We start from the raw sequence: 27,252 nt of genomic DNA on the forward strand, positions 1-27,252 counted from the left end.
TTTGTTATTATATTTATTCATTACTATAATATTTTTTTTTTGTTTTGTTGACTCCGACTTCACAGCTTGAGTTTGCACGCATCGTCGGAAGTATTCGCAGACATGGTAAAACATCAACCAAAAAAACAAAAGACAAAAAAAAAAAAAAGACAAAAAAAAAAACAAAACGCAAAAAAAATTCACCGCATGAAAAACGAGAAAATAACTAATTTGTAGTTAAAGCATAAATAGTAGAACTTAAATTTAAGTCGCTCAGGCGATTTAATTATAAAATGTAAACGTTTAGTCGCAGTGAAAGTAAAGGAATATAAAACGCACGCATCTCTACTGATTTACGAGTATGTTTGTATTTTTAAGGTATTAGAAAGGGAAATTCGTTTATGGTTGTTATCAGCCACTTTTTTATGGCATTCGTCTTTCGTTTCAGTTTTTTTTTTAATTTTAACTACTTTCCACAGCGCTTCTACCAACGGATATAATTAGCCATAAGGAAAGTGAAACTAAGGCTAATACAGTAAGAAAAGAAATAAATAAAAAGGCTTACTAAGTGCGTAAACACCAACCAAATACGATAAAAATGTGGGTAAGAGATTACAAATTAACACTTTGTGATCTGAAAAATTGTTCAATATTGTGAAATATTTCAGAATTTTATTACTGGACTACCTTTGTTTGAGGAGTTATCTCTAGTTTTAACTTTCATCAAATCGATTTTTTTGTTTCTGCATTTTCTTGAAGTACAATTTTCTGAAAAAGTATGACCAAAAATTTTCAAATTCAACATTTTTCAAATTGAAATATTGAATGAGATATATGAACTAAAGGATCGGCGCGTAACGGTACACACTTATGCACAAAATATGAGAAATTTGATATTTTTTTATTAATTATTTGTAGATTTTTTTTCTTGTTATTTTTTATTTTCATAAACTTTTTAATTGGGTTTTTAAAAATTTTTTTTTTGTGTTTTTTTTTATTTTCACAAATTTTTTACAGAAATTATTCGTATTTTTTTAATTTTCTTAATTTTTTTAAAGAGTTTTTTTTTTTGTTAATTTTATAAAGAATTTTTATTTTTTGTTTGTTTTTTAATCTTCTTTAATATTTTATAGAATTTTTTTTGTTTTGTAATTTTTATTAATTTTATAAAGAAAGTTTTTATTTTTTTTTTTGGTTTGTTGTTTTACTTTTAATGGATCTTTTTGTTTTTTACTAATTTTTTTTATTTTCATTTGTTATAGATTTTTTCTTATTTTCATTCACTTTTTATAGATTTTTTAGTTTCTTTCATTAAAGAATTTTTTTTTTAATTTTACTACCTTTATACGGACTTTTTTTTAATCTTCCTTAATTTTTTATATATTTTTTTCTTTTTTAAATTTCATTAATTTTATAAAGAAAGTTTATATTTTTTTTTTTTTTTGTTAAGTTTTTTTACTTTTCATGAATTTTTTTGTTTCTCTTTCATAAATTTTTTTGTTTTTTTTACAAATTTTTTTTATTTTCATTAATTTGTTATAGATTTTTTATTTTCTCTCATTAATTTTTCAAAGAAATTGTTTTAATTTTTTTTATTTTCTTAATTTTTTAAAGACATTTTTTTTGTTTTTTTTTTGTTTTTTTTTTTTGTTTTTTCAAACTTCCCTAATTTTTTATATATGTATATTTTTTTCTTTTTTAATTTTCATTAATTTTATAAAGCAAGTTTTTATTTTTTCCATTTTTTTAATTGTCATTAATGTTTTGTAGAACTTTTTGTTTTTGTTTTTGTTTTTAATTTGCATTAGTTTTTTATAGAAATATATGTATGTAACTCATTCTACCCCAAATATCATATAAACCAATGTTTAAAACTTTGTACAAAACTCATAAAAAATCTACTTCACTTATTAATCGGAATTTAAAAAATTTGTCCACTCAAATAACTGAACTGCCCATTAAATTTTAGAATGTAAATGAACAAAGCGCCAGCTTGAAGTGCTTTAAAATTGTCATTGCGTTTTGATACATCTTTTCCCTGGCGATGTTGCGCATTTTCTTCACAAGCCGCAAAAAATCCAACATCATTTTCGCCCGGCCAACAATGAAGACCTCAGAGCTCATTTTAGAGCTAACAAAGATGATGTAAATATTAGAAAATTTATTGAGAATGCATTCTTGTGAAACACCCTGTAGGTGTAATGCGTACATATGTACATATGCACATATTTTACATTTTATGATTATTTATGGATATAATGTCATAGGCTTACAAAAGTACGTGCTAAGCGAACAAAGAAGCAGCCGCAGCAGCAGCACTTACATACACAAATAAATTCTTTGCAAAGTTTTATGGCACAGCGTATTTCAGTTGCCACATAACCATTCTGTCCCCCGTATCAAAAAGAAGTCTTTATTTACTTTTATTTTCCTACACGGCGCGCAAGTGTCAACGAGGGGTGCGGCCCACCAGCTAGCAAACGATAATTTCTTCTTTGGCTCTGCCATTAATTTTGCTGCTGATCCTTTGCTTTGTACGCGTACACGCAGCGAAAAGGCATTCTTGACAAAAAGTGACACAAATGTAAATACACGCACGTACATATGTATGTACAAATATGCATACATACATACTAGGGATGTCAATCCCGCTGCGATTTGCAGCAACTGAGAAGCTGCGGGTTCCCGAAAAATTTGAAATATATTAAGAAAACACAAAATTTTAAGAAATAGTGGGAAAATTTATTAAATCGATGTACGCAAACTTCCTTAGATCCGCGAACAAAAAAAACGCAATAATCAGCAATAAATTATTTTTTGTAGATTTTTTTTTCTTGTTTTTTATTTATTTTCATTAATTAAAAAAAAAAAAATTTTTAATTTTCATACATTTTTGTATAAAATTTTTTTTGCTTTTTTTTTATTTTCATAAATTTTTTAAAGACTTGTTTTCTTGTTTTTTTATTTATTTCCATTGATTTTTTATAGAATATTTTTTATGTTTTTAAAGAAATTTAGAATTAAAAGAAAAGATTTTTTTTTTTTTGTTAAAATTTGAAGATAATAAATAATTTTGGTATTCTTTTAACATTCTAATTCTTTTAATATTCAAATAACTTATTTGTTATTTAGAACAAACAGTAAAAGTCTTGCCGACGCAAAGTATTTTGAGCGATGATTGCAAAGAATTAATAGCAAGAAATCGCGGCGGGCACGGATTTCTCGCCGTCAGTTATTTTTATGGCGGCAAAATAATTAGATTCATTTCCATTTTCTCCATTTTCTTTTCCATATAAAAAGTTGAAACATTTTTTAAATGTGAAGAAACGGATTATTATCGTCAAATGGCTTATGAATACCTTTAGACGGTTTAGCCGGCAAGTGTTGAGGCCGAAAGATGTTTTTGATCAGGAGGTTTTGTATGTAAAAAAAAAGTAAATAATTGGCGTGGATCTTGATGTGGTTCCATGAGTGGATGGGGCCTGGATCGGAGGTTTGCCATTGCCTACCAAAAAGCGATCGCTATTATCTCTGAATTCCGAATGGTAGTCACGCACCAACCATTTTTGTTAACTTTTATTTAATGATTTTATGCAGTACAAAAGGTCTAAAATTTGCGTTAAATACAAATCGATCCGCCCAAATACTCCTAAGTGTAAGTGTTTACAATGTATCTATACCAAATGTTACTGATTTATTAGCTTAAACTAAGCTTTCTTACGCACTTATCTTAAGCCATACGAGTCTTTCATCTTCGGCGACGCCCCCTTAAAATTGGCTGCTTAAAATTTTCTTTGAACATTTCAACCCTCTAATTATCTTTTTTAAGGACCTGGCATTATAACTGTTCTGAGAACGAGTGAAAAATACCAACTTATGTAGGAGTGTGAGGATTAGAATCTACTACATAAAAATATCTTTAAATTCTCCCATAGAAGCCTGAGGACAGAAATTTTATTTGAAATCGATTTATTCGTTTAATTTTTGATACTTTAGTAGTGCCAAATGAAAAAGCCGACCCCCAAGGCTAGTATTGCCTTCGGGAAAATTGGTCTGAGAGACATCGTATTTTTATAATTATAGGCATTTGTGCGTGCCAATTCGACATATTAAACTCCCCCAGCGAAAAACTTATGAAATGTTAGTCGAAAATTGAGGAACCGACGAGGAAGACATTGCCCATGGGGAGTTAGAGAACCTAATTGTAGATCACGACAGTCGCTTCTATGTTACCGGAATGGCCCGGACTTATATCCGGCAAAGAACTTGCCACTCCAGCATCATTTCCTGTTCATATAGGGGGAATGTGTATGATGCTATAACTACAACAACAACCTAATTGTAGAAATAAGGTCCTTTATGAAGTCCAAATGAATCGCCAATTGCCGAAACATCGTTTATTGCACCTCACAGATCGCGACTACCGAAAATTTCGCTACTTAAATTTAAAGAGGAATATTCCGAATTTAAAAATTTTATAAATCTATTTGAGAGAGCGGATAAAGAAATCACTTAGTGTCCTGTCTATTTCTTTCTCTTTTCAAAAACTCCATGTATTGCCACTGTTATTTGTAATGTTCCTAAATCATCCGATTTTTCAGTTTATCAAAAATTGTAAATTGTTTTATTTCAAGTTACTTCAGCCATTCAATTTTGGCTCATTAAAAAAGTTATATCCCAGGTTTTTTTTTTTTACAATTGTATTTATAGTTAACTATAAAATACAAAAAGCTTATAGCTATGGCTACTGTGGCCTTAAGCTAATCCCAAGTTTTATTACGAAATTTCGGGATTACATCAAAATTATCTCAGAATATAAATTGTCCACCAATGTTGGCATCCCTAATATATGTATATTTATGCACATATGTCAGGCATATAAAGCAAGAAAAATGTGGAGAAATATGTATGTATGTATGTATGACAAACGATTTTTTATGATTTCAACGTCATTACTTCTCCAACAAAGACTGCGTAAACATATCTACATACATACTTACAATTGGTTGCATACAAATACAAAAGGGTATTTCGAAAAGGACGCTCGAGTTTAAATGTAAATAAAACAAATTGGACCCACATCGTTCACGGTTTATAGGCTTAAGCATACCAAGGATTATAGATTACACGATTTGGCTATCCGAAGCGAAATTGTGACACTAACTTTGGCTGTTACGTCAGAGAGAGGCGAATGGAAAGAAAACAAAATGTGTAAAGTGAGATTAGTTGAATACAATTAGTCTTCCAATCAGTCGTTGTTCAGACGGTCACGAAGTAAAAAAGGGCTTTCACATCCCTTGGTAGGTCAGCAAATCAGCTGATTCATTCAAAACCGCTGAGAGGCTTTTAACGATCTGATGTTGATCACACCGGTCTGTATTCTATCCACCATGTAAATCTCAAGTCAAGGCATACGCCAAAAATTTCTCGTACAGAATGTTTATGTTTCATGCCATATAACGGCGTTCTGTTCTGAAGCCACATAACTTTTTTAGACCACAAGAAATTGCTTATCCTCGATCTGTAGGCGGCCGACCGTCGTAAGAAGTAGGACTCATCTTTGAGCAGTGCACTAGCGCAATTCCCCAAACCATTTTTCTTGTTCACACAGTGATTCATTCACTGCAAAATTTGCTTAATAATTTTTTAGTAAAATTTGAGACAACCCATAATTATTATTAATTACTATAATCGGCGGTTACACCCTTTTTGGGTATTTGGACGAGCTCCTTCTCCTGTTTGTGGCGTACGTCTTGATGTTGTTCCACAAGTGGGGGACTTACAGTTTTAAGCCGACTCCGAACGGCAGATATATTTTATGAGGAGTTTTTTCATAGCAGAAATACACTCGGAGGTTTGCCATGGCCTGCCGAGGGTGACCGCTATTAGAAAAAAACTTTTTCTTCATTTTGGTGTTTCACCGAGATTCGAATCTACGTGCTCCGAATAATAGTCCCGTACCAACCCATTCGGCTACGGCTTCGGCTAGTGTCGAACAGAATTTGTAAAGATGTTTACCTCTAGTTTTTGGATCAAATCAATTACTACAACAACAACAGTTTAGAACAACAGCAGTCTACAACAACAACTGTTTACAACAATAATATTTTACAACAACAACAAACACCGTTTGCAACAACAAGAACAAGAACAACGGTTTACTACTACTGCAACGTCAACATTTTACAACAACAACAACAACAACAACAACAACAACAACAGTTTACTGATTTTATAACAACAACAAAAACAGCAATAGTTGGCTACTACTTCTACAACAACAACAACCACAACCACAACAGTTTGCTACTACTTCTACAACAACAACCACAACAGTTTGCTGCTACTTCTACAACAACAACAGCAACAGTTTGCTACTACTTCTACAACAACAACAGCAACAGTTTGCTACTACTTCTACAACAACTACAACAACAGTTTGCTACTACTTCTACAACAACAACAACTTAATTCGGCAAATTGAAGTCGCAGGAAAAAGTTAAAGAACTTTCGGTTAACATTGAGGAATTTACTGCCTCGAGCTCTCCCATATATTCCCACGCACAGCAGCAGGACTTCAGCAGGTATTGTAGAATGCAGGCGCTAATTGCTTCTTTATCGAACCGGTTCACTCAATATAAATATAAATATAATTTAATAAGGGGACCGTTTCCCTCTTTTAATAAACTTTGAGGATTTCCACAAGGTGTTCGATGCTATAATATTGCGTAGGGATTTGCCATGCACCACTGAAAAATTTACAACAAAATCTTCATAACTGTTGCCTAATTAAAGAGGCAACTATTTTTCAACAACGTACCGTCCGTTTGATGAAACGTCGCTTTGATGAAACGTATAACAAAGCGCAGCGGTTAATATGGCTGGGTCACATTACAAGAATGGTACGAGGGCGCAGAAGAAAATCGTAGAAGCCAGAGCGTTCAACATTAGAGCAAGAGGAAGGCCGAGAACAAGATGGACCGACGAACTAGAGGAAGACATTAAGAAACTTAGGATAACGAACTGGAACAAAGTCGCAAGCGTTCGAGACGTATGGAGGTCCCACGTGCAGCAGGTCAAAGCTCACAAAGAGCTGTAGAGCCAAAAGATGATGCTTCAACAAATTTCGAGTGTTCCTTCTGAAAGACCCTTTACACATGAATGTGGCACCAAATGTACTTGAAAATGCATTCAACAGCGTCTTAAATCTTGAGCCGTAAAATATGCGAGTATGAGCAGGGGAGCTGTACCTTTTTCACATTTATATGCATTTTTTTCGTGCACTTGCCTCTATATGTATATACATATACACACATACATATATACGAGTACATATGCACTTAAAGCTCGACAGTTATTACAGATCTCGCGATATGTTTGAATAGTAGTGAAGCAGATAATGTTGACATACATTTTTATTTTGATAGCAGCATATCAAAAAACGAAAATAAAAATATATAAAAAAGCGAGAATGAGTAATCGAAAAAAGACATCGCTACACTCAGCTACAAAGGCAAGTTGGGCAAACATTTTCATTTATTTTTGTGAGCCGGTATTTTTAATGTCATATTTACATAAGAAAACTCTCGGCCACTTTGACACATTTTTGAATTTCTATAATTCACATCAACAAAAGTGATAGAAAATAATGGGATTTGTGTGCTCAATAAAGAGACACATAAATATTATCTACATACAGATATGTATATATATGCACATGTATATATTTGCAAACAAATTCAGTTAAACCATATATAGCATCCCAACAAACAAAAAATGGAGCTACTGTGGAATTTTGTAGCCTCGAATTGTAAACTAACATCTTCACTCTCCAATTGGTCTGAAAGCAAAGGGTGCTTTCTTTGCAAATATATTTTTTGTTATATGATATTTGCGTATTCGGAATATGATCTGCAACTACGATTTTTATAAATAGCTCGACTCGAGCGCCACCGGGCCGACCGAAACAAAGATTTATGGGCATACGCACAACTCACCAAAAACTACATCAAAATTGGTTCAGTGGAGTCGGTGCAATTTTATATGTACGAGTATATACGCTGTTGTCCCCTTCAAGGTTTTCCGCCAAGCGGCCAAAGATCTGTTTAAGTTTGCGGCCTCTCTCAACAGACACAAATTCTACACTAGAGTGGCTGGCCCAAACAAATCCTTCAATATTTTCTTTACATTTTAAATTTATGCCACTTCTAAATTTGCGTGAAATAAATATAATTTATCAAATATCGTAAATGTAAAAGAGGTGAGCAAGACATAGCTCAAAATTCACTACAAGAAGTGGATTTTCCCGCAGGGTGTATTAATAAGTGTGTGCATGTACAAGTATACCCATTCATTTATCTAAATACGCAAATATTAAAGACTCCTCATCCATTACCACTATTCTACATACGTATTTTTTATTTGTATACTTACTTTAACTGCTGCAAAAGCACCCATTTATTACAAAACAAAAAAAGCAAAAAAAAACAAATAAAATAAAACACTTTAGGTATACTTTTCTGCTCTTTTATCGATCTACCATAAACAAATTAGGTCATTCTCATTAAGAAATGGAAGATGGCGGTAAGTAAGTAGAAGCAGGGCTTTCAAAAAGTTATTTAACACGTATGATGAGACACTCACATTTGTCCATTCCAACGACGACTTTAGAAACTAAAAGATGAATATATTAAAGAAATTGTTCAATTTGTTACATTTTTTAGAATGGACTGATATATGATTACATATGTTTGTACTTATGTTTGTACTTATGTATGTATCCAGCAGTCAACAAAAAGTAATGGCGTAAAGTGAATAAAGAATAGAATCACGAAAATATTATGCATATCTACTAGGCTGTTTAATAAGTATAGCGGTTCGATAAGAGAAGGCATTGCTACTAGTCTACATTTTTTTATGTTGGTACACTCTTCATATGAACGTTAGTGAAGTTTCATTTCAATCTGTCAATTAATTATATATATGTATATATATGAAATGTGTATATTTAATACATATATGTAAGTGTTGCACTTATATATATATTTTTAAATGTGTATGACACCCATTTCTGCGAATTGCAATGCAATTACATTTGTGAATTACTCATACCGCCCGCCACTGTGATATTTGATATCTTACAATTGCTTTACTTTACCGATTGAAAACGAAACCCATTTTATAGCATGACGTTAGAGGAAATTTGCGCCTTGTATTAGTAGATATGCATACATATATAAGTACATAAGTATGTACATTTTTACCCTCATTCCAAGAAAAACGGAACTTCTTGACAAATAGAAGCAAGAAGAAGCATTTTTGTACTTTTTTTTTATTTATCAATGCAATTCGTTGACAAATATAAATTTTGGTCGGAAGAGTGTCTTAACGTCATTTTTTGTAATGAGAAAAGGTTCAATTTGGACAGACCAGATGGAAAGATGAAGTAGGCAGCTTTTGGCATCATTGACATCCACCTATTTACTTCATTTCAAATCGCATGAACTCCCAAATGTACACAGCGGTTATTGATAATGTTTTACTCGCATATGGAAAAAGGTTTTGGGGAGAAAATTGGATATATCAACAAAATAATGCTGCAATTTACGAGTTTCAACTGACTCTTTCTCGGTTTTTTCGAAGAGAAAAAAATCGACCGTTGGCCAGCATGTAGCCCGGACTTAAACGCCATTGAGAATGTTTGGGGAGTAGCAAATTTGAATGGGACAAAATTGAAGTTACGTTACTCCAACGTATTTCAACAATGCCCGATCGATAAAATGAAGTTATTTCTGTGACAGTGGGGGCAGCACACACTATTAAATATTTTTTTGTATTTTTTTTTTCTTTTATCAACTTTTACGAGTATTTATTATACTATTAATTAGATATATTGTTTGGTTATGTTTCATTTAGGAGACAACAAATGAATTTTCCTTTCTTTTTAATGTATTATATATTGGAATTAAAAAAAGTACGTATTTTGATTTCTTAAAAAAACTTTCATTATTTATTTCACTGAGGTACATAGTTTAAATGCGGTATGAACATCGTTCAAAAACTGAAAAAAATTCGAGACAAAAGGTACAAAAATTCGAGAAAAAAGGCTACAATATAAAGAAGAGCTGGTGGTAATTTCTGTGAACTTATCTTAAGGGGGCAGATACCTGTAGTAGGCCATATTTTCCCTGATTTTCATTACAATTATTTAAAATGAATTAACTTCAATATATTCAATATTTCAAAATTGTTTTGTTTATTAATGTCATAATTTCCATATGAATTAAAAAAATGGAAAAATAAATCGCGGAATAAAATGCTTTAAAAAAATGAATTTTCCTACTATTTTTGCTTCGAAAAATTATTTTTTCGAAAAATTTTCGAAAACTCGTAAATTCACATAGAAAGTAATATCATAAAAAAGACGTGTGATTACAGGGAGATCGGTCAATAACTTTTCGAGTTATCGTGAACGCGAATACGAAAAATATAGTTTTGAAAAAAACGCGTCTAAAGTTGGAATACAACGTAACTATACCTCTCCCAGCGCTCGAACGCAAAGAATAGAGTCGTCACGGTTGACGATCTATAACAAAGGGTGGTTAAATTTCAAGGGCCGATGTTGAATGTGAACCACACCTAAACGTCAAGCTTTTCGGCATTTCATTAGACATTTTTTTAATTTCAGACTAACTTAATTTGAACCAAGGAAAGGTACACAATCGAGCAACGCGTTAAAGTTATTCAGGCTTATTATGAAAACGGGCGTTCGAATTTCGAAGAAAATCATCTTAAGTGATGAGGCACATTTTCACCTCAGTGGATTCATCAATAAGCAGAATTGCCGCATTTGGGCGAATGATAATCCAAGAGTGATTGCCGAAAAACCAATGCACCCACAAAGAGTGACTGTTTGGGCCGTATTTTTTCCAAAATGAGGCCGGTCAGGCAGTTATTGTGAATAGTGTTCGCTATCATGAGATGATAACGAACTTTTTATGGCCCGAATTGGAAGATATGGATGTGGACGATATGTGGTTTCAACAGAACGGTGCCACTTATCACACAGCTAACGAAAAAATGGCTCTTTTGCGCGAAAAATTTGATGGCTGAATAATCTCACGTCGCGGCGATGTCAATTGGCCGCCAAGATCATGTGACTTGACAGAAAAGGTGTTTCGGGTTATTTGAAAGAAAAGGTGTACGTTGATAAGCCAACAACAATTTAAGAGCAAAATGATGAGATAATTCGGCACATTAACGGCATAGAACCCCAATTATGCCTCAGCGTCATCGAAAATTTGGACCATCGGATGGAGGTGTGATGCCATTGAGCCATACCAATATTATCATAATAAGAAATGACAATAATTTCCTAAAAAAATTGTATTTTATTCAAAATCAACACAGGCCCTTGAAACTTAACCACCCTTTTTAAGAAATACTTAAATTTACGTTCTAACAATTTTTTGACATATTCTTAAAGGATTATATTTACGTTTTATGAAAAAAAAAATGTTTTTTTTCGAAATTTTACAGGTATCTGTCCCCTTAAAAAAAGGTTTTAAAGCTCTACGAGCAAACAAGCAATATCAACTCTGAGCTCAACCTGTAGGTAGGCATGGCTTACAACTACGGCCGAAACCAAATTAGGTGGTCATACAAAAATTGTGATAGAACTGAAATAGTAATATTGCATGACCCCCGGATGTATGTAAATGTGCGCATGACAGACCATATTACTTGAATATTTTGACATGAGGAAACAGGCCGTGGGATGCTTGCCAAACTTGCTCACAATAACGGAAGGCATCAGCTGACACATACATACATCATTCACATGCCCATCTTAGATAATATATTGAAATACCTCAAGAAACCTCTTCCAACCATCGTAACAGCGTATTTAATATGATTATGTGAGCACAAAAGCACATAAAACATTAAGTTTTTAATACTTCATATTTCCGTCACAAATCAGCGCTCCTTTAAGCTGTCAAATATTGCACTTAAATTATTGGTTTCTTTTTTGAAAAAAAAAAATGCTCAACAAATCAAAGCTTACGCCATTATTACCAAGTAAGTCTATTTGTTGCATGCAAACTTGAAACATAAAAAGCTATTGCATCAGCGGCAGAGCCATAGGGAAAATAGGCAAGAAATATTTATACATTTTTATAATTATTTTCACACCATCTCCCATCGCACAGCAGCACATTTTCAGATGCAAGGAAAGGCGAAAAACGTCAAGTATGAATTAAATGGGCATTGGCCAAATGCAAACGAAAGTTGGCAACAAAAACAATTATGTCAAAAATAATAAAAGTCAAACATAAATCATAGGACGAAGACAAAACCAAACGAGCCACCAAAAAGACTTAAAAAGACGTACAAAATAACAAATCACATAAAACCATAAAGCGCGTTTATGGAAAAAATGCAGTTACCGCCCTGCTCAACGCACCACCTGCTACACAAAAACTGTCCAAGAGACATAGCATAAAATCACGATGCTCTTTTTAGTGCGCATTTCCATTTCGGCGCCATCAAATAAGCCAAAGTGGTAAGAGTTGCTTATGTGACGTTGCCTATAATTAGAAGTGGAATTGAAATTGGAATTAGGAATTGCGAAAGTGTGGACTCAAAGGCAAACGAAAACAAAAAAAAAAAAAAAAAAGAAATGACAATACAACATTCGCTGCTCGCTGTTGGCTGGCAAGTTGGCTGTTTGACTGCAAGCAAAACAAAGTAAAACTCGTTTGTTGCAAGCGAAACTGGAAGAATGCGGTTGCGTTGAAAAATCACAAGAAACAGGCGAAATAATAAAATACTCGAACTCACAATGCCGCCGTTGTTGAGCAGCGATCGAGTTGGGAAACTGAAAGCGATTATAATTACATAGAAGAGGGTCGCTCATCGCATAGGCGGCGGTGCGCGTTTCACTGTGTATCACATGGGAGTTACTACTGTCTGGCATTGACGTTAGCATTAAAAAGCTAGGTGGCTGTCTCGACAATTGGATAACTGGCGGCATACGCTTGAATCGTTAAGTAGTCAACTGAAGCGCTAGTGGCCCACTAGATAAAAGATCGCTCTACTCAAAGCAACAAAAGTCCAAAACAAGTTGTCGCAGTAACGCCTGTGTTGTCGTTGGTACCACGCCACATTTTGTAATTACTGCTATTGTGGTTTTGGGCTTCGGGTCTCTGTCCAGCAAGCACTTTGTCATTTTTGTGACAAAAAAGGTAAATGGCAAGCGCCAGATACATATGTTGCGAAACATTGTTTAGAAGTAAAATGTTGCTTATTCTAACGGACGAGTTCTTGTTCTTCTTCATTGTTCTTGTTTTTTGTCTAGTTACAGTTAAAGCACTTGCAGTACAATTACAACGCTAGCGCCAGATATGTTGCAGAACATTGTTTAGATACAAACTGTTGCTTATTCTAACGGACGAGTAATTCTTCTTCATTGGTGTTGTTATTTGTATAGTTACGGTTCAAGCACTTGCAGTACAATTACAATAAAGCATAAAATTAGAAATGCAGTTAAGACGGTAATAAAGGTAAGCGCCTTACTGCAAATTCCTTTATGTTTATTTTACTATTATGTTTATATTTATTTTTCAGCTTCACATTCGCGCTGTGAAAGTATCAAATAACAAAAAATGGCAAAGTGTTGCAGTTATGTTTGTAGTTTTTTTGTATATAAGTACCTACATATATATTTTTTTGTTTTTTTATTTCTTCTTCTTTGTGTTGGTTTGCATTATTGTTATTATACTTAATTTTAAGCTGCTCTATTCTTATTACTCTGTTTAACGTCATTACTCACCTTTGTTTGTTCGTTTGGTCGCTGTTGTGTCACTCACTCAACTCAAAAAGGTAAGCGCAGCAGCAGCGCTTGAATTGCAAATGGTGCGTCTGTCATTTTTCAGCTGCTTTTTCGCATTATTTGCTTTTTTCTCCCTAGTCGTGGGTGTCAGATTGCGCAAATCGGAGGGTATCTCCGCGCCTATTGGAGTGAGCCTACTCTCAAAAATATTTACTTGCAAGTTCTCTTTTATTTATTTATTTTCGAGCAATTCTTGAATGCTAAAGGTGGCGCACCTTTTATGGTTCGAACGCTAAGTTATTATTCAAAGTGGTTTTGCAATTGAATTATGCGAAGCTGTATTTCTTTATTTTCTTATTTAGCGAAGAATGCAATGAGAGTGCCTACATACATATATTTCAGTGTAGGTGGTGGCTGAGTATGGTTGTGAAAAGTTATTTAAATTTAAAAGAAACAAATTGCGCGTAGATGTTGGAGGAAGTAATAGCAGTAGGATATGGAAGAATTTTATGCACACAATTTTTGAATTTCTTTCAAAATAACAAAAAAAAAAAACAGAAAAACAGTGAAATCTATCAGAATATACTCATATTTAAGGGAAGAGGGATATTTTTCATGTCACAGCAACGCAGATAAGTGGAGCATTCCTTTCGAGTTGTGTACCAGTGCCTTGTTTGCAACACACAGCGGTTAGAATTCTATAAATTACTTTTTACTGTTTATGGAATTTGAGCTATGGATTTTTTTCACTTTGAGTGCGAAAACAATGTTATGACCGTGTAATGTTAATTGGCCGCGTTTTAAATCCACTGGACTACTTTTTATGCGACGCCTTTCAAGATAAAAATTACGCCAATCGTCCGGTACGATTCAGAAGTTGAAACATCGTATCGAAGTTGGTTTTTATAAAATAAGTAACGGAGTTCGCTAAAATATGCTAAAAAATTGGGCTTACTGAAAGGTTATTGTAAGGCTAGCCGTGAAGGTCACCCGACTAGAATTACAGTGAGGCATGCCGAAGAATCAGTTAGGCCCGAATTAGGCAGGCCTTACTGAGGCACGCCTCACTATTACCTTACCAGGCCCACGTTAGGCAAGGCAAAGGTTGGCATGCCAGAACAATACCAAATTTGGTTATGGTCACGAAAATCTGTGGCAGTGTCTCACTTAGGCATAAATTGTAATCCCTAACTGATTTATAGAAGGGCATCCGGAGTATTACCGAAGTTTGGTTTTTCTAACCTGCGCCTAATGAGGCAGATGTGTGGCGATACCTTTCGGGTCTTGGGCCTAGTTTGGCTGCCTTATGAGGCGCAAATGTGGAATGCGGTTTGCCTTCTTTGCGCCTAATCACCGCCTTACCAAAATTTCTAGTCGGGCAATTGAATAGAATTGTGTGCGTTATTTAAAGGCAAGATTTAAATAAATATAAAATAATTGGCGCATACACCATTTTTGTGTGCTCCGATGAAATTAGGCGGGGAATATCTAACTTCTCTCTCGAATGCATACGAATACTTCGATATTAGACTCATTTGGATTCCTAGTCGCAGCGGCATGGAGGGAAACTGTTGGGCTGATGAGGGGACTAAACAAGTGACCTGGGGACGGTTTCATCGCAAAATGGGAAGATTGAGGTTCCCTTGAGAATCTGTGGTCTGCTCCTGGAAAGAGGAGTCAACTCAAGGAGCGTTGGGCTAGTGCGCAAACGTGCAAGGTCGCGAGATTCTTCTAGCCACGGGTAGATCGGGGCGCTCAACGGGACTTCTAAGGGTGCGAGCAGAGTGAGCGCTGATGCCGAGCGGAGCCGAGCCGAGCTTATTGACGCTTATTTTCATGCGAGAAGAAAATTTGTATATAACACAGTGAATGCGAGAATCAGCGCTGAAATTCTGTTTATTCCATGTGTTTTGCTCTTATGTCATTTAATTTTGTTGTTCATTTGTGTTTATAAAATTGCTGTACACGGTAATGGATTCATCTGATGAAGAGTATTTTGCTTCTCCTAGTGTGATTAATGCAATTATTAACACAAAAGAGTTTGGAAAACATCCAATTACACTAAAAAGGAATGAATTTGGTGAATTTCATCATTTATATAATGATTTAAGAAAATATCCAGCTAAATTTCAACAATATACCCAAATGAAAATTGAAACATTTAATTACATTCTGGCCGGAAAAAATTTCACATATTATTTGATCGATATCCATTTATTTTTATTGTTAAACCATTAAAAAACACAACTGCACTCTAAAAAGTAAACATCAACAATGCAAAAAAGCGCGCAAAACGCTTTGAAACTGTTTTCTCGCACTCATCGGCTTTGCTCTCTGCTCTTGTCGGCGTTCACTATGTTATACACAAGCTTATTTGTATTGACTTGTATGTAATCAGTTTTATCGCACTGACAATCTTTATCGCACTGACAATCTCGGCTCGGCTTTCAGCGCTCACTCTGGTCGCACCCTAAGGCTAACAAAGCCGCAGCTCTCGCGTTTGGTGGGAGTATACTTGCCGGGCATTGTCCATTAGTTGTCCATGCGGTGAGGCTTTGGATTGCTTCAAATCCTTTATGCAGAAGCTGTTTGGAGGACGAGGTGGAATCATCTAATCCCTTCTTGTCAGTTGCACTGCTCTCGTCGCGCAAAGTTTAAACATCTGGGATCTCACTTTTTTTCACTACACCTGCAGATATCTTCATCTTCTTCTGCTTCTTAATTGGCACGATAACAGCTTACGCGATTTTGGCCGAGTTTAACAAAGCGCGCCAGTCGTTCTCGTGCTAACCGGCGCCAATTGAACACACCAAGTGAATCCAAGTCCTTTTCCAACTGATCTTTCCAACGCAGAGGAGGCCTTCCTCTTCCTCTACTACCACCAGCTGGTACCGCTTCGAATACTTTCAGAGCCGGAGCGTTTGTATCCATTCGGACGACATGACCCAAGCCAGCGTAGCCGCTTGATCTTTATTCGCTGCGCTATGTGTATGTCGTCGTAAGGCTCATACAGTTGATCGTTCCATCGTCTGTGATGTTCGCCGTTACCAACGTGCAAAGGTACAAAAATCTTACGCAGAATCTTTCTCTCAAACACTCTAAGCATCGCCTCATCGGATGTTGTCATCGTCCAAGCTTCTGCGCCATACGTTAGGACGGGCATGATGAGTCTTGTAGAGTGTTAGTTTTGCTCGTCGAGAGAGGACTTTACCACTCAATTGCCTACTTAGTCCAAAATAGCACTTGTTGCCAAGAGAGATTCTACGTTGGAGGATGGTTCCATATGTAGAAGTCCACGCAACTGGGGAAAGTTACTGATCGCCAGGTTCAAGCAGCTCACAACTCCCGAGATTAGCCCAAGTATCCTCTGGGTAGCTTCCGAACACCCGTTCGGGAGTGAGCTAACGTGAGAAGACGAAACATTCCAGGATAGCTGGTTGTGCGCTGGGCTTGGGACCCGCCACTTCTTCCTCCTGGTTCCTTCCCGTTTTCTTTTCCTCTCTCCTCCCCTGCATATTATCACAACGAACAAATTTTAAATATTTGTCCAAATGAGCCCCTCGCAAGGGCAGCCATTTATCCTAACACAACTAGAACCCATTGCAATGGTCCTTAAGCTCGTTTAGTGTACACGCAGCCCAAAGCGAGTTACCTCTTTCTCTGAGAGTTACCTCATTCTCTGTCTCTCCATAGCTAACAACCGAGGCCCACTTGTTAAACTATTTTTTAATGATAATTGCACATTCGCACCCGGTAGTTGCTCAAGCAACTCATGTGCAAAATATTGTTTTATGTAGTGTGAAAGCCTAAATAGAAGCGCGCTAAAATGGCAAGACGAATAGGCGGTAAGCGGGAAATTCCTGACGAACACAAGACCATGCGCGTAACCAAGATTTATTAGAAACAGTGAAAATGGCGTAACAATTGGTTGAAGTAAGAAAAATGAAGTGACATAAAAACCCGAGAAAAAAGGCAAAGCAAAGCGATTGCGTTAATTAAGTTGGTAATTAAGAAGTAGAGCAGAGTATATTTACTCGTATGCGGTCTGGTATGACGCAGAGTGAAGTCGTAAAACACACTCCTAAACACACATTTAAGTGTGAAATGCCCATATGTGTGGATTTTATGTGGGCTACTTGAATGAAAGTATCTTCATATATATATAAAAATACACGTAGCTCCTTATTATTATGTTACATATATGTAAGTATGTATGTATGTATGCATGCGCTTATGTGCAAAAATAGTGCTTATACCGCGTAGTTTATGAGTTCAAGTTTGCAACTGTTGGCGTTGATATTTCCAGTTGTTTTTATTTGATTGCAAAAATTATTTCCTAGTAGAAGTTTGAATGGGGCGGGGGCACAATAAAACCGCAGGCTGATAGACATGAACTGGCAGGCGGCAAACAGAAGAGGTGCCAGCTAGCCACCCCAGAATCGAAAGCATTATATAAATGTGCAGGCGTATGCATTTGCAACCCCCAAAGCACCTGTCACACATCGGCAAATTGAACTCCGAAGGCTATCCGCAGGGACAAATGACTGCAAAAGTGCAGAGGCAAGCGAAATTTGTATTTTACATAAACGCATACATATGTATGTACGTATTGTTGTAAATATGTATGTAGCTGTAAATATGTATGTAAGTACACACATGCGGATCAAAATGTGCTAGCGATAGTCAATTGACTAGCATCCAAAAGGCGTTGGAGACAGACACGAGCAATCTGCAGAAAACGCAAGAAGGCAAAGATACACATACATACATACATACATACATGCATGTACACAAATATATGTGTATTAAAGTTAATTTTCTTATACACATGCTATTTCCAAATACATATATATGTACGAGGGTGGTTCAATAAGTACCCATGCTTGATGACAGAGGGCGTTTCTGAGAGAAGTTGGTGTTAGCATCGTGCGCTGCCATCTATCAAACGCCGGCAAAACAAATTTCGGACTGATTGATAAGTTACAGGATCCAGCACTCGAAGTGTAACAGATTAAAAAGGCCATAAATTAAGTTTGGAAAATTACTTTTATTAAGGGGGTATTCTAGTCTAGAAATTTGAAAAAATCGAAATTTTTTTTTTTCAAAATTCGATAGTTTAAGTATTAAAAAATATCTCCCTAATAGGATTTTTCAAAATTCGAATTATTTTCAAAGTTACAACTATTTTAGTGACGCGACAGCCAGACTGGTTTGAGGGGACGGCGAACTTCAAACGTGTTTTTCTCGAAACTACTTCTTTCGATACGGTCGGCACGATATCTCAAGTTCTAATCAACCGATTTGCTTGAAGTTTATCATGAATATTCTTTAAATATATCTCTATCGCATGGCGCACGAAAAACTGGAAATTTCAATTTTTTAATATGTGTAAACAATTCGAGAAAGCTTAAAGATTAGGGAAAAATCGACTTAAATTTTTTAGTAGCCGCCTTTTTATGAAAAAAAAATGTTTCCCCTTTTTTTCTGCGTCATACGATAATGACATTCATATTAATTAAGAATTTGTCATCTTTTTTTTTTCAAATGACCACAAAGGTAGAAATCGTGACGACGAGGACACTGCCTTTTGTTTTCCCCTTCCACTTCAAGGACGCATAATTCCATGAAAATTTATTTATTTTTTTTTTTTGTTTAATTCATTTTGTGTGCTCTTCATATATAAATAAATAAATGATAAAAAAATGGATAGTAAAAATATCAATAGCTTTTTTTTATTCACCGTCAAAAAATGTTCGAAGCTCGGGCTTCTAGACTAGAACACCTCCTTTAATTCCAAGTGAAAAATGTGTAAAAATAACACAAAATTAAGAATCAGTTTACTTTTGCTCGATATGACCAACTTTTGCCTTGATTATGGCCTTGAGACGGTCCAGAAACGAATCGCAAGCTTCCCGAATGTGACTTGCAGGTATTTTGGCCCACTCACGGGCAATGGCTTTTTCCAAGCTTTTTCGAGACTGGTGAATCCTTAGTTCGGCCCTTCCTCTCCAAAATGGTCCAAAGAAAATCTATCCATCGGATTCGCGTCTGGTGAATTTGAGTGCCATTGTGTGGACGTTATGGAGTTCAGGACGTTGTTTTTTAGCCCTTCTTGGTTCACTCGAGCTTTGTAAGATGGAGCAGAGCCCTGTTGAAACGTCCAAAAACCGAGCAGCATCGTTCTGTAATTCCCTTCTTTTTTTTTTTGGATGTGAAAAAATGTGAGGAGATAAAAGCCAAGTTGGATGCTGTCTGTGGAGACGCTTCACCATCTATAAGCACAGTTAAATATTGGTTCAACGAATTTAAACGTGGGCGAACAACCGGTTTTGATGAGGAGCGACCAGGACGCCCGGCAGACATGGTTACCGAGGCAATCAATCAAAAAGTGCACGACATGATGCTCGCTGATCGACGAACGAAAGTGCGCGAAGTAACAGAGGTCATAGGTGTGTCGACCGGAACGGCAATCAATATTTTACATCATAAGTTGACGATGAAAAAATTCTCGGCCCGATGAGTGCCGCCATTGGTCGCAAGCAACAACAAGCAGATGCGGCTGTTCACATCGAAACAGTGTTTGGAGACATTTAAGCGAGATCCAAAGGAATTTTTGACACCCTCGAGTGGTCACCGTTGATGAAACCTGGATTCATGATGACTCAACAGAAACTCAGCACAACAATCAAAACAATAGATTTCTCCCGGTGAATCTGCTCCAAAGAAGGCGAAGGGATGGCGACGATGCTTAGCGATGCGAACGGCGTCATCCTCATGCATTTTTTAGAAAAAATAAGAAACATTCCCTGGACAATACTACAGTGAGTTCTTGCAAAAAATTGAAGGAGTTTCGGCAGCATTTGACGAAAAAGAAGGTGCTGTTTCACCACGATAACGCACTAGCACATTCATGCGGAGTTGTCGCCGCCAAACTGCACGAATTGCTGCCGCAAATATAATTGAAATTGAAACAAATGATGTCTTCATTTCTAACGCGGGTACTTATTGCACCCCTCTCGTAGGTAGATGCCAATTTGCAGCGCATGCAACATTTATGTGGGGTTCATGGCACTCTATATATGGCGGCAAGAACAGTGGGCTTTTTACTACTGCGCAGACCAACAGTCAATCAGCTAACCGTATTTGTTCATTCCAGCTGCAACGTTTCTGAAATTAGCAAATATGTGTATGTATATTATGTATACAAGTAATGCATGCGGTTAACTCAATTGTGTGCCACCTTTTTGGCTAGCGGCAGTTGCGGGGACACTACTCTTGGCCATTGGTGTACCATCTAGTGCTGCTGCTGCTGCTGCTGTTGAGCGTTGATTGCTTTGATTATGTGCCCCGCATTTTCAATTGCCTGTAAGTAATTAGTTTTATCGATTTCCTGCCAGAATGCAAAAAAAAACATAAATATTTCTGTATATGCAACTTTGTAATCAAGCACAAAGTGAACTGCATTTGCATAAGATGTGATACAGCAGCAGCAGACACCTACTCCGAATTCAGCAATCACAGCGCAATCCGTATTTAGTAAAAGCTTTAAAATACACAGCATTTTGCATTCAAGTTCATTTAGTAAAATATGCAAGTTACATAATTTGTGTGGCCTTTATCGACGCAGCGCCTTTTTAATCGGTTGATATGTCACTATCAATAACTAAATATTTGCACAAATGTCAAATGAATAATGAACAAGCGGCGGCCTCATATCGCAGCTGATTAAAACTAAGACAAAAATAAAATGAGTGCGCGATAAGAAATATGAATCAATGAATTTCTATGAACTCGTCATATATAAAACCGGTATTTCTTTGTGGGATACAGATGGTACTAATAGAATCGAAAAAGAGCAGCCAGTAATGAAAAAAATTCTTATATTATTTAGAAAAATTGTTTAATAGGTAATAGATCTGTTATTGGGCATACTAAGAGCAGCACAGGTAAACACAACAGTTCCCACGACAATCAGTTCTACATTACCGGAACGACCCGCATTTATATCCGGCCAAGGATTGTCGCTCCAGCAGCATGGCCCGTATATGTATGTGCAGCAACATCAGTTACTCATAGATCTCTACTTAGTCTTGCCATATGTAGAAGAAATTGAGTCAGCGCAACACTTCCTCTGTGAATGACCTGCACTTCAAAGAAGCCGTGCCAAATATCTTGGCGCTTATTTCTTTGAATACCTGGGAAATTTGCAAAATGTCTCACTGTAAGTACTAGGTACCTTTTTTAAAAGCTCGTAGTTAGGGTATGGAAATCAAATGCAGGTATCACAATGGGCGTTAGGGTCACCGAGTGTCTTGTCTTAGACAAGCAACCTGGCTAATCTAAATACAAGATGAAATCCAAACTAAACAAGACTGAGCTATAATAGAAACGACAGGAACTTTGTTCTGATAACTTCGAGTTTATTTATTCAAAATAGTCCCTTGTGGCCTCGACATACTGTTTTGCGTGATCTAAAAGCTTTTTGAAAGAGTGTTTCAGCTCATTGACCGCAATGTCCTTCAGGATGTCGGTACAAGCCTTTTGGATGGCCTCTACGGACGCAAAACGTTTTCCTTTCATGGCCAAATGCAATTTTCCGATTAGGTAGAAGTCACAGGAACTGATATGGCTTACGGTGAGTGATTGATGGTTAAAATGCGCTTTCTAGTCAAAAAATCAGTCACAAGAGTGGATCGATGAGATGGTGCATTATCAAGCAATAAGCGCTAGCTTCCTCCTTTGCGGTACTCAGGGCGAATTCGACGAATGCAATGCAACAAATGCTTCAAAACGCCAAGATAGAAATTTGCACTGACGGTTTGGCCCATTGGCACGAACTCCTTGTGAACAATTCCCTTGGAATCGTAAAAAGAAATTAGCATTGACTTGATTTTTGACTTCTCCAAACGCGATTTTTTGGGGCCTTCCATTCGGCACTTTGTCTCTTAGTTTCAGGTTCATGTTGGAAACATCACGTTTCATCTCCAGTTTAAATTTTGTAAAGGAAGTTCTCGTCTTTTCTAGGCTCTTTAATGAGGTCTTTGGAATGTTGAATTCTGAGCAATTTTTGGTTCTCAGTTAACTTGTGCGGAATGAAAAGTGCACAGACCTTTCGTAAGCCCAAATAATCAGTTAAAATGGGATAAATTGATGTTTTAGAGATATTCAACTCCGATTCCATGAATTTCAACTATGATTTCGGTTCATTTTTGATAAATTTACGAACAATTTCGATGTAGTTTTCGGTGATTACTTATTTTGGGCGGCCCATATGTTTATTGCCACTTATGGCATCACAACCATCTTTGAAACGTGTAAACCTCTCATGAACTCTGGCAAAAGATAGACAATCATCGCCATAAACTTTTTTCATCAATTCAAATGTTTCGGTAAACGTTTTACCGATATTAAAACCAAATTTGATATTAGCTCTTTGTTCGAAACTCATTTTTGTACCGATGACACCAACATACTGAAACTTTAGACGCAATAACTTCGCTTCCACTGAACCGAGCGTCACCAAGCTTTCACTGGAAGTCAGCTAGGGATGTAACTTCCAACGCACTAACTCATTAAAAAGATGGCGACATCAAAAACATTTTTATGACGCCAGTCTTATTTATTTTGGACTTGACCTTGTATATTTTCAGAAACTGTACTATTTAAGAAATATGGGTGTAGACATATGTATACTAACATATATTGGAAATCCTGTAGAGACGGATCGTGTAGGGATCATGCCCAGCACTCATGCATAAGCGAGAATAACATCTGGGTAAACATCTGTTACCAGAGAAACAAATAAATCTCAAAAACATAGTAAAAAATACTATAATTTGTGGAGGAAGTTGAGCTTGGGGGGCACAATAGATAATAGAGTGAGTGTAAGGACTGCGCAAAAGTGGTTTTCAAAATTCCGAAGTGGTAAGTGCGACGTGGAGGATGCCCCGCGCGCTGGCTGTCCAGAAGTCTTTAACTCCGACGCCTTGCTCGAACTCGTGGAAGCTGAGCCAAAATTGACAATCGATATGATAGCTCAGAGGTTAAATTCATCGCATGGAACAGTTCACAGGCACCTGGTTCAGTTGGGAACGATTTCAAAGCTGGGAAAATGGGTTCCGCATAGACTTTCCGTCGCCAACCTTCAGCAGAGAGTGAATGTGTGTTCTCAGCTGCTGCAATGGCTTGAAAATGAAAATTTTTTGAACCGTATCGTTACTGGTGATGAAAAATGGGTGCTTTACAATAATCCTATTCGCAAACGCCAGTTAAGATGGTTAGATAAAGAAGAAACACCAGAACCGACCCCTAGAGATTGCCTACACCCCATGAAGATTCTTCTGTCTATTTGGTGGGATATGACCGGTATTGTTTATTATGAACTTCTGGAACCAAACCAGGCGATAACTGCTGATTATTACTCCCATCAGCTATCAAACCTGAATGAGGCATTTAACAAAAATTGACCGTCTTTAATGAATAGGCGAAGGTTTTGTTTCACCACGACAACGCAAGACCTCTTACCGCAAGGCAAACATTAGGCAAGCTGAACGAGCTCGGATGGGAGCTAATGCCGCATCCACCATACTCTCCGGATATTGCAACTTGTGAGTATCATATTTTCCGTGGACTTCAATCCGATATGAGTAACAAGAACTTCTCCTCAAAAGAAGTTATAAAAAGGAATATCGAAGCGTATTTTGGCTCCAAGGACAACAAATTTAAATTAAAAATTTGCCTAAACGTTGGTAAGACATTGTAAATAATGAAGGAAAACATATTATTGATTAATAAACACTTTAAACATCTTTTTTATTAATTTTAAAACCACCTTTAAAAGACACACGAACTTATAAACTGACCTGATAATTAAAAAGAGAAGTGAGATATCCTCCATATCACCGCAAGTTGAAGCTGCCGCCGTGCTTGATGAAAATGGACCCTGCCTCGCGCGCTATGCGGGGAGGAGAGTGGCGTTGGAAAAATAATAATAATAAATTAAAAATATATATAAATTATACCCAAGCATAAATTTAGATATCCAAAATGTTGGTTATAAAAAATCTGCCCTAACAGATTGGGTATAAAGCATACATATATTCGCATTTATAGGCAAGTAGATGTAAGCAAATCTCCGAAAACAGCGTCCAGCTGATGGCCACGGCATACATATGAACACATGAGAGCAGAAATGTCAGACATACACAACAACAGTGGCTACGAAAACGGGAAAAGAAAAAAACAAAAGCAGTGGTGAAACCAACCGCGGTCAAAATCGATTTTTCCAAGGCAATACAGGAAGTTATAGACCGTTGTCGCTATTTTGACGAATATTCCAGTGTCAAATTCAATTATTTATATTTCTTCTTCACCATACTTTACATAATAATAAGGAAATAAAAGTTACCTTTACTTGCGATGAAAGTGACCAAATTATGGCGATACATCAAAAATCTGCGCTGTAGCAATCAGAACAATATGCACTTCAACGCACATACACACGTAGTATATACGTATTATCCTTGAATACAGGCAGTTGTTGTGGCATACTATATTTTCACTTGCAATTTTTTCACTTGTAAAAAATTGTGTGAGATATTCCTTTTACTTGCAACTATACGATTACAGCGTTGCACTTTGCCAGTTACATATAATGTAAAATTTGAGCAGTAAAATATTAAAAGCACATTTATGTTTTTTATTTTCGTTTTGCTTTTGAACAAAATTTTGCAGCCAACTTACGCGCAGCTTTGCTGCAACTATTTAGATCTATGTAGAAGATGTAGACAACTTTGGCGAATATATTACAACCAAACAACCGAACTTGACACGAAAAAGTCTCAGCACAAAAAGGGTGTTCTTCCACAACAACAACAATACCGAAGGTAGTGTAGTATTTCTGCTTTCTTACGTTTTTCGCACTATGCTGCCTTGCAGTGATACACCAACCGAATTGAAAAAAAAAAAATTAAAAGGTATGGGGAGGAAAATCGCTTAAAATTGCAGTTACACTAAAGAATTCGCAGACAAATACTTGTATGTATGTAAATTGAGCACACAAACTACCCACAAAACGACGACACTTTGCTTTATGGCTTTGCTTTACACTATGGTGAATTTCTTCTTACAACAAATTGCACTCACACACCCTCCACCAACAAAGAAGGCGTTGTTGTAGTAGGAGACGTACAAATGAAGAAGACTGAAAAATTTTATATTTTTAAAACTAACTGCACAAATTGAAAAATTATTATCATTTTTTGTAAATACTTTGTACTTTATTCTAATAATAATCACTTTTTCCGAGACACAAACACAAATCGCTTTACTACACTAAAATCGTCGCTAACCGTTTCATTGAGGAATCGAAAAAGCGCTACCGCGTAGATACAGAAATGGAACGCGATTAAGAGCAAAATTGTTGGCCACCACCACCAATACCCACTAAACGAACGTAGCCAGCCGTACGTACTATTGATATGGGTAAATCTATGCTCACACAACACACATACTCCGTGCGCCACAGCCACAGTGCGAGTGAACTCGTATCGCTGCCAGTACCGAGGTTTCAACACAATTCTATGGTATATTTATTTTAGTTTTTTCGTGTGGATAATTTGGCTCTTCACCTCCAGTGGAATAATGTCATTGAGGTACTCTACCCAAGTATGCTGCCGGCCCACTGGAGCTGACCAATATAATTATTGGCTCACAAGTAGAGAATACAGCATGAACATTAAATCACTCACTCACTCTCTGTCGCGATTGTGTGCTTATGTTCAGTACTTGAAACTGGAGCAGGGAGGTTTTTATGAGTGTGGTGAAGTTAACTATCTACCTAGAGAATATAAACATAAAAGTATACATGGTGAGTATTTTATTAATTACTGGCAGAGGAACCCTATTTTAATGGCATCAAATGGAAACCAGTCTGAAATCAGTAGGCCAGAACAATTTTACATTTATACTTGACAAAGGAGCAAATGTACTTTTTAGCCATTTTTGTTTCTTATTTTTGGTCTTATTTGCTAAGTTCTTTTATTCTGTACAATTGTGTCAAAAAAAATAGAGGAACGTCATAAGCTTACTTTTTTTTTAATAAATACTTAATATTTGTGTTTGTGATAATAAAAGATTTTATAATAAGAGGTGTTATTTTGATATTCACAGAAAAATGCTATTTTTTAATATAAATGATCGGATGTTTATTTCATTATAAAGAGGAAGGTATGTCGTTAATAGTGGAAAATAACATCAGGCAAATGACCACCACGACCACGCTTACAGTACAATATCCTTTTCATGAAATTTTTTATAACCGAATTGCAAAGTGGCTGCCCTATGTCCTCGATAGCCTCACGCATCCCATCTTTGAGGCCTTGAATCGATCCTGGGCTGTTGGCGTAGACCTTCCCTTTCACGTGGCCCCAAAGAAAAAAGTC

General features: G+C 36.2%; 1 protein-coding gene and 1 long non-coding RNA gene across 2 annotated transcripts in view; one reads left to right on the forward strand and one right to left on the reverse strand.

Moving 5' to 3' along the window:
* The window catches only part of LOC128855867 (ubiquitin carboxyl-terminal hydrolase 46), a 66,962-nt gene extending 40,456 nt beyond the window's left edge, over nucleotides 1–26,506 (reverse strand). The window contains exon 1 of the mRNA XM_054091083.1: nucleotides 25,218–26,506. The gene's annotated coding sequence lies outside the window, so the exon portion shown is untranslated. The remainder of the gene's footprint in view (nucleotides 1–25,217) is intronic.
* On the forward strand, nucleotides 12,671–23,685 carry LOC128855873 (uncharacterized). The gene is made up of 4 exons (XR_008453769.1): nucleotides 12,671–13,223; nucleotides 13,337–13,541; nucleotides 13,606–14,499; nucleotides 23,461–23,685. It is a non-coding gene; the product is annotated as an uncharacterized LOC128855873 (long non-coding RNA).
* Nucleotides 26,507–27,252: the final 746 nt, after the last annotated feature.

The sequence above is a fragment of the Anastrepha ludens genome, chromosome 2 (assembly GCF_028408465.1).
Source record: "Anastrepha ludens isolate Willacy chromosome 2, idAnaLude1.1, whole genome shotgun sequence".
In the NCBI taxonomy this organism is placed as follows: domain Eukaryota; kingdom Metazoa; phylum Arthropoda; class Insecta; order Diptera; family Tephritidae; genus Anastrepha; species Anastrepha ludens.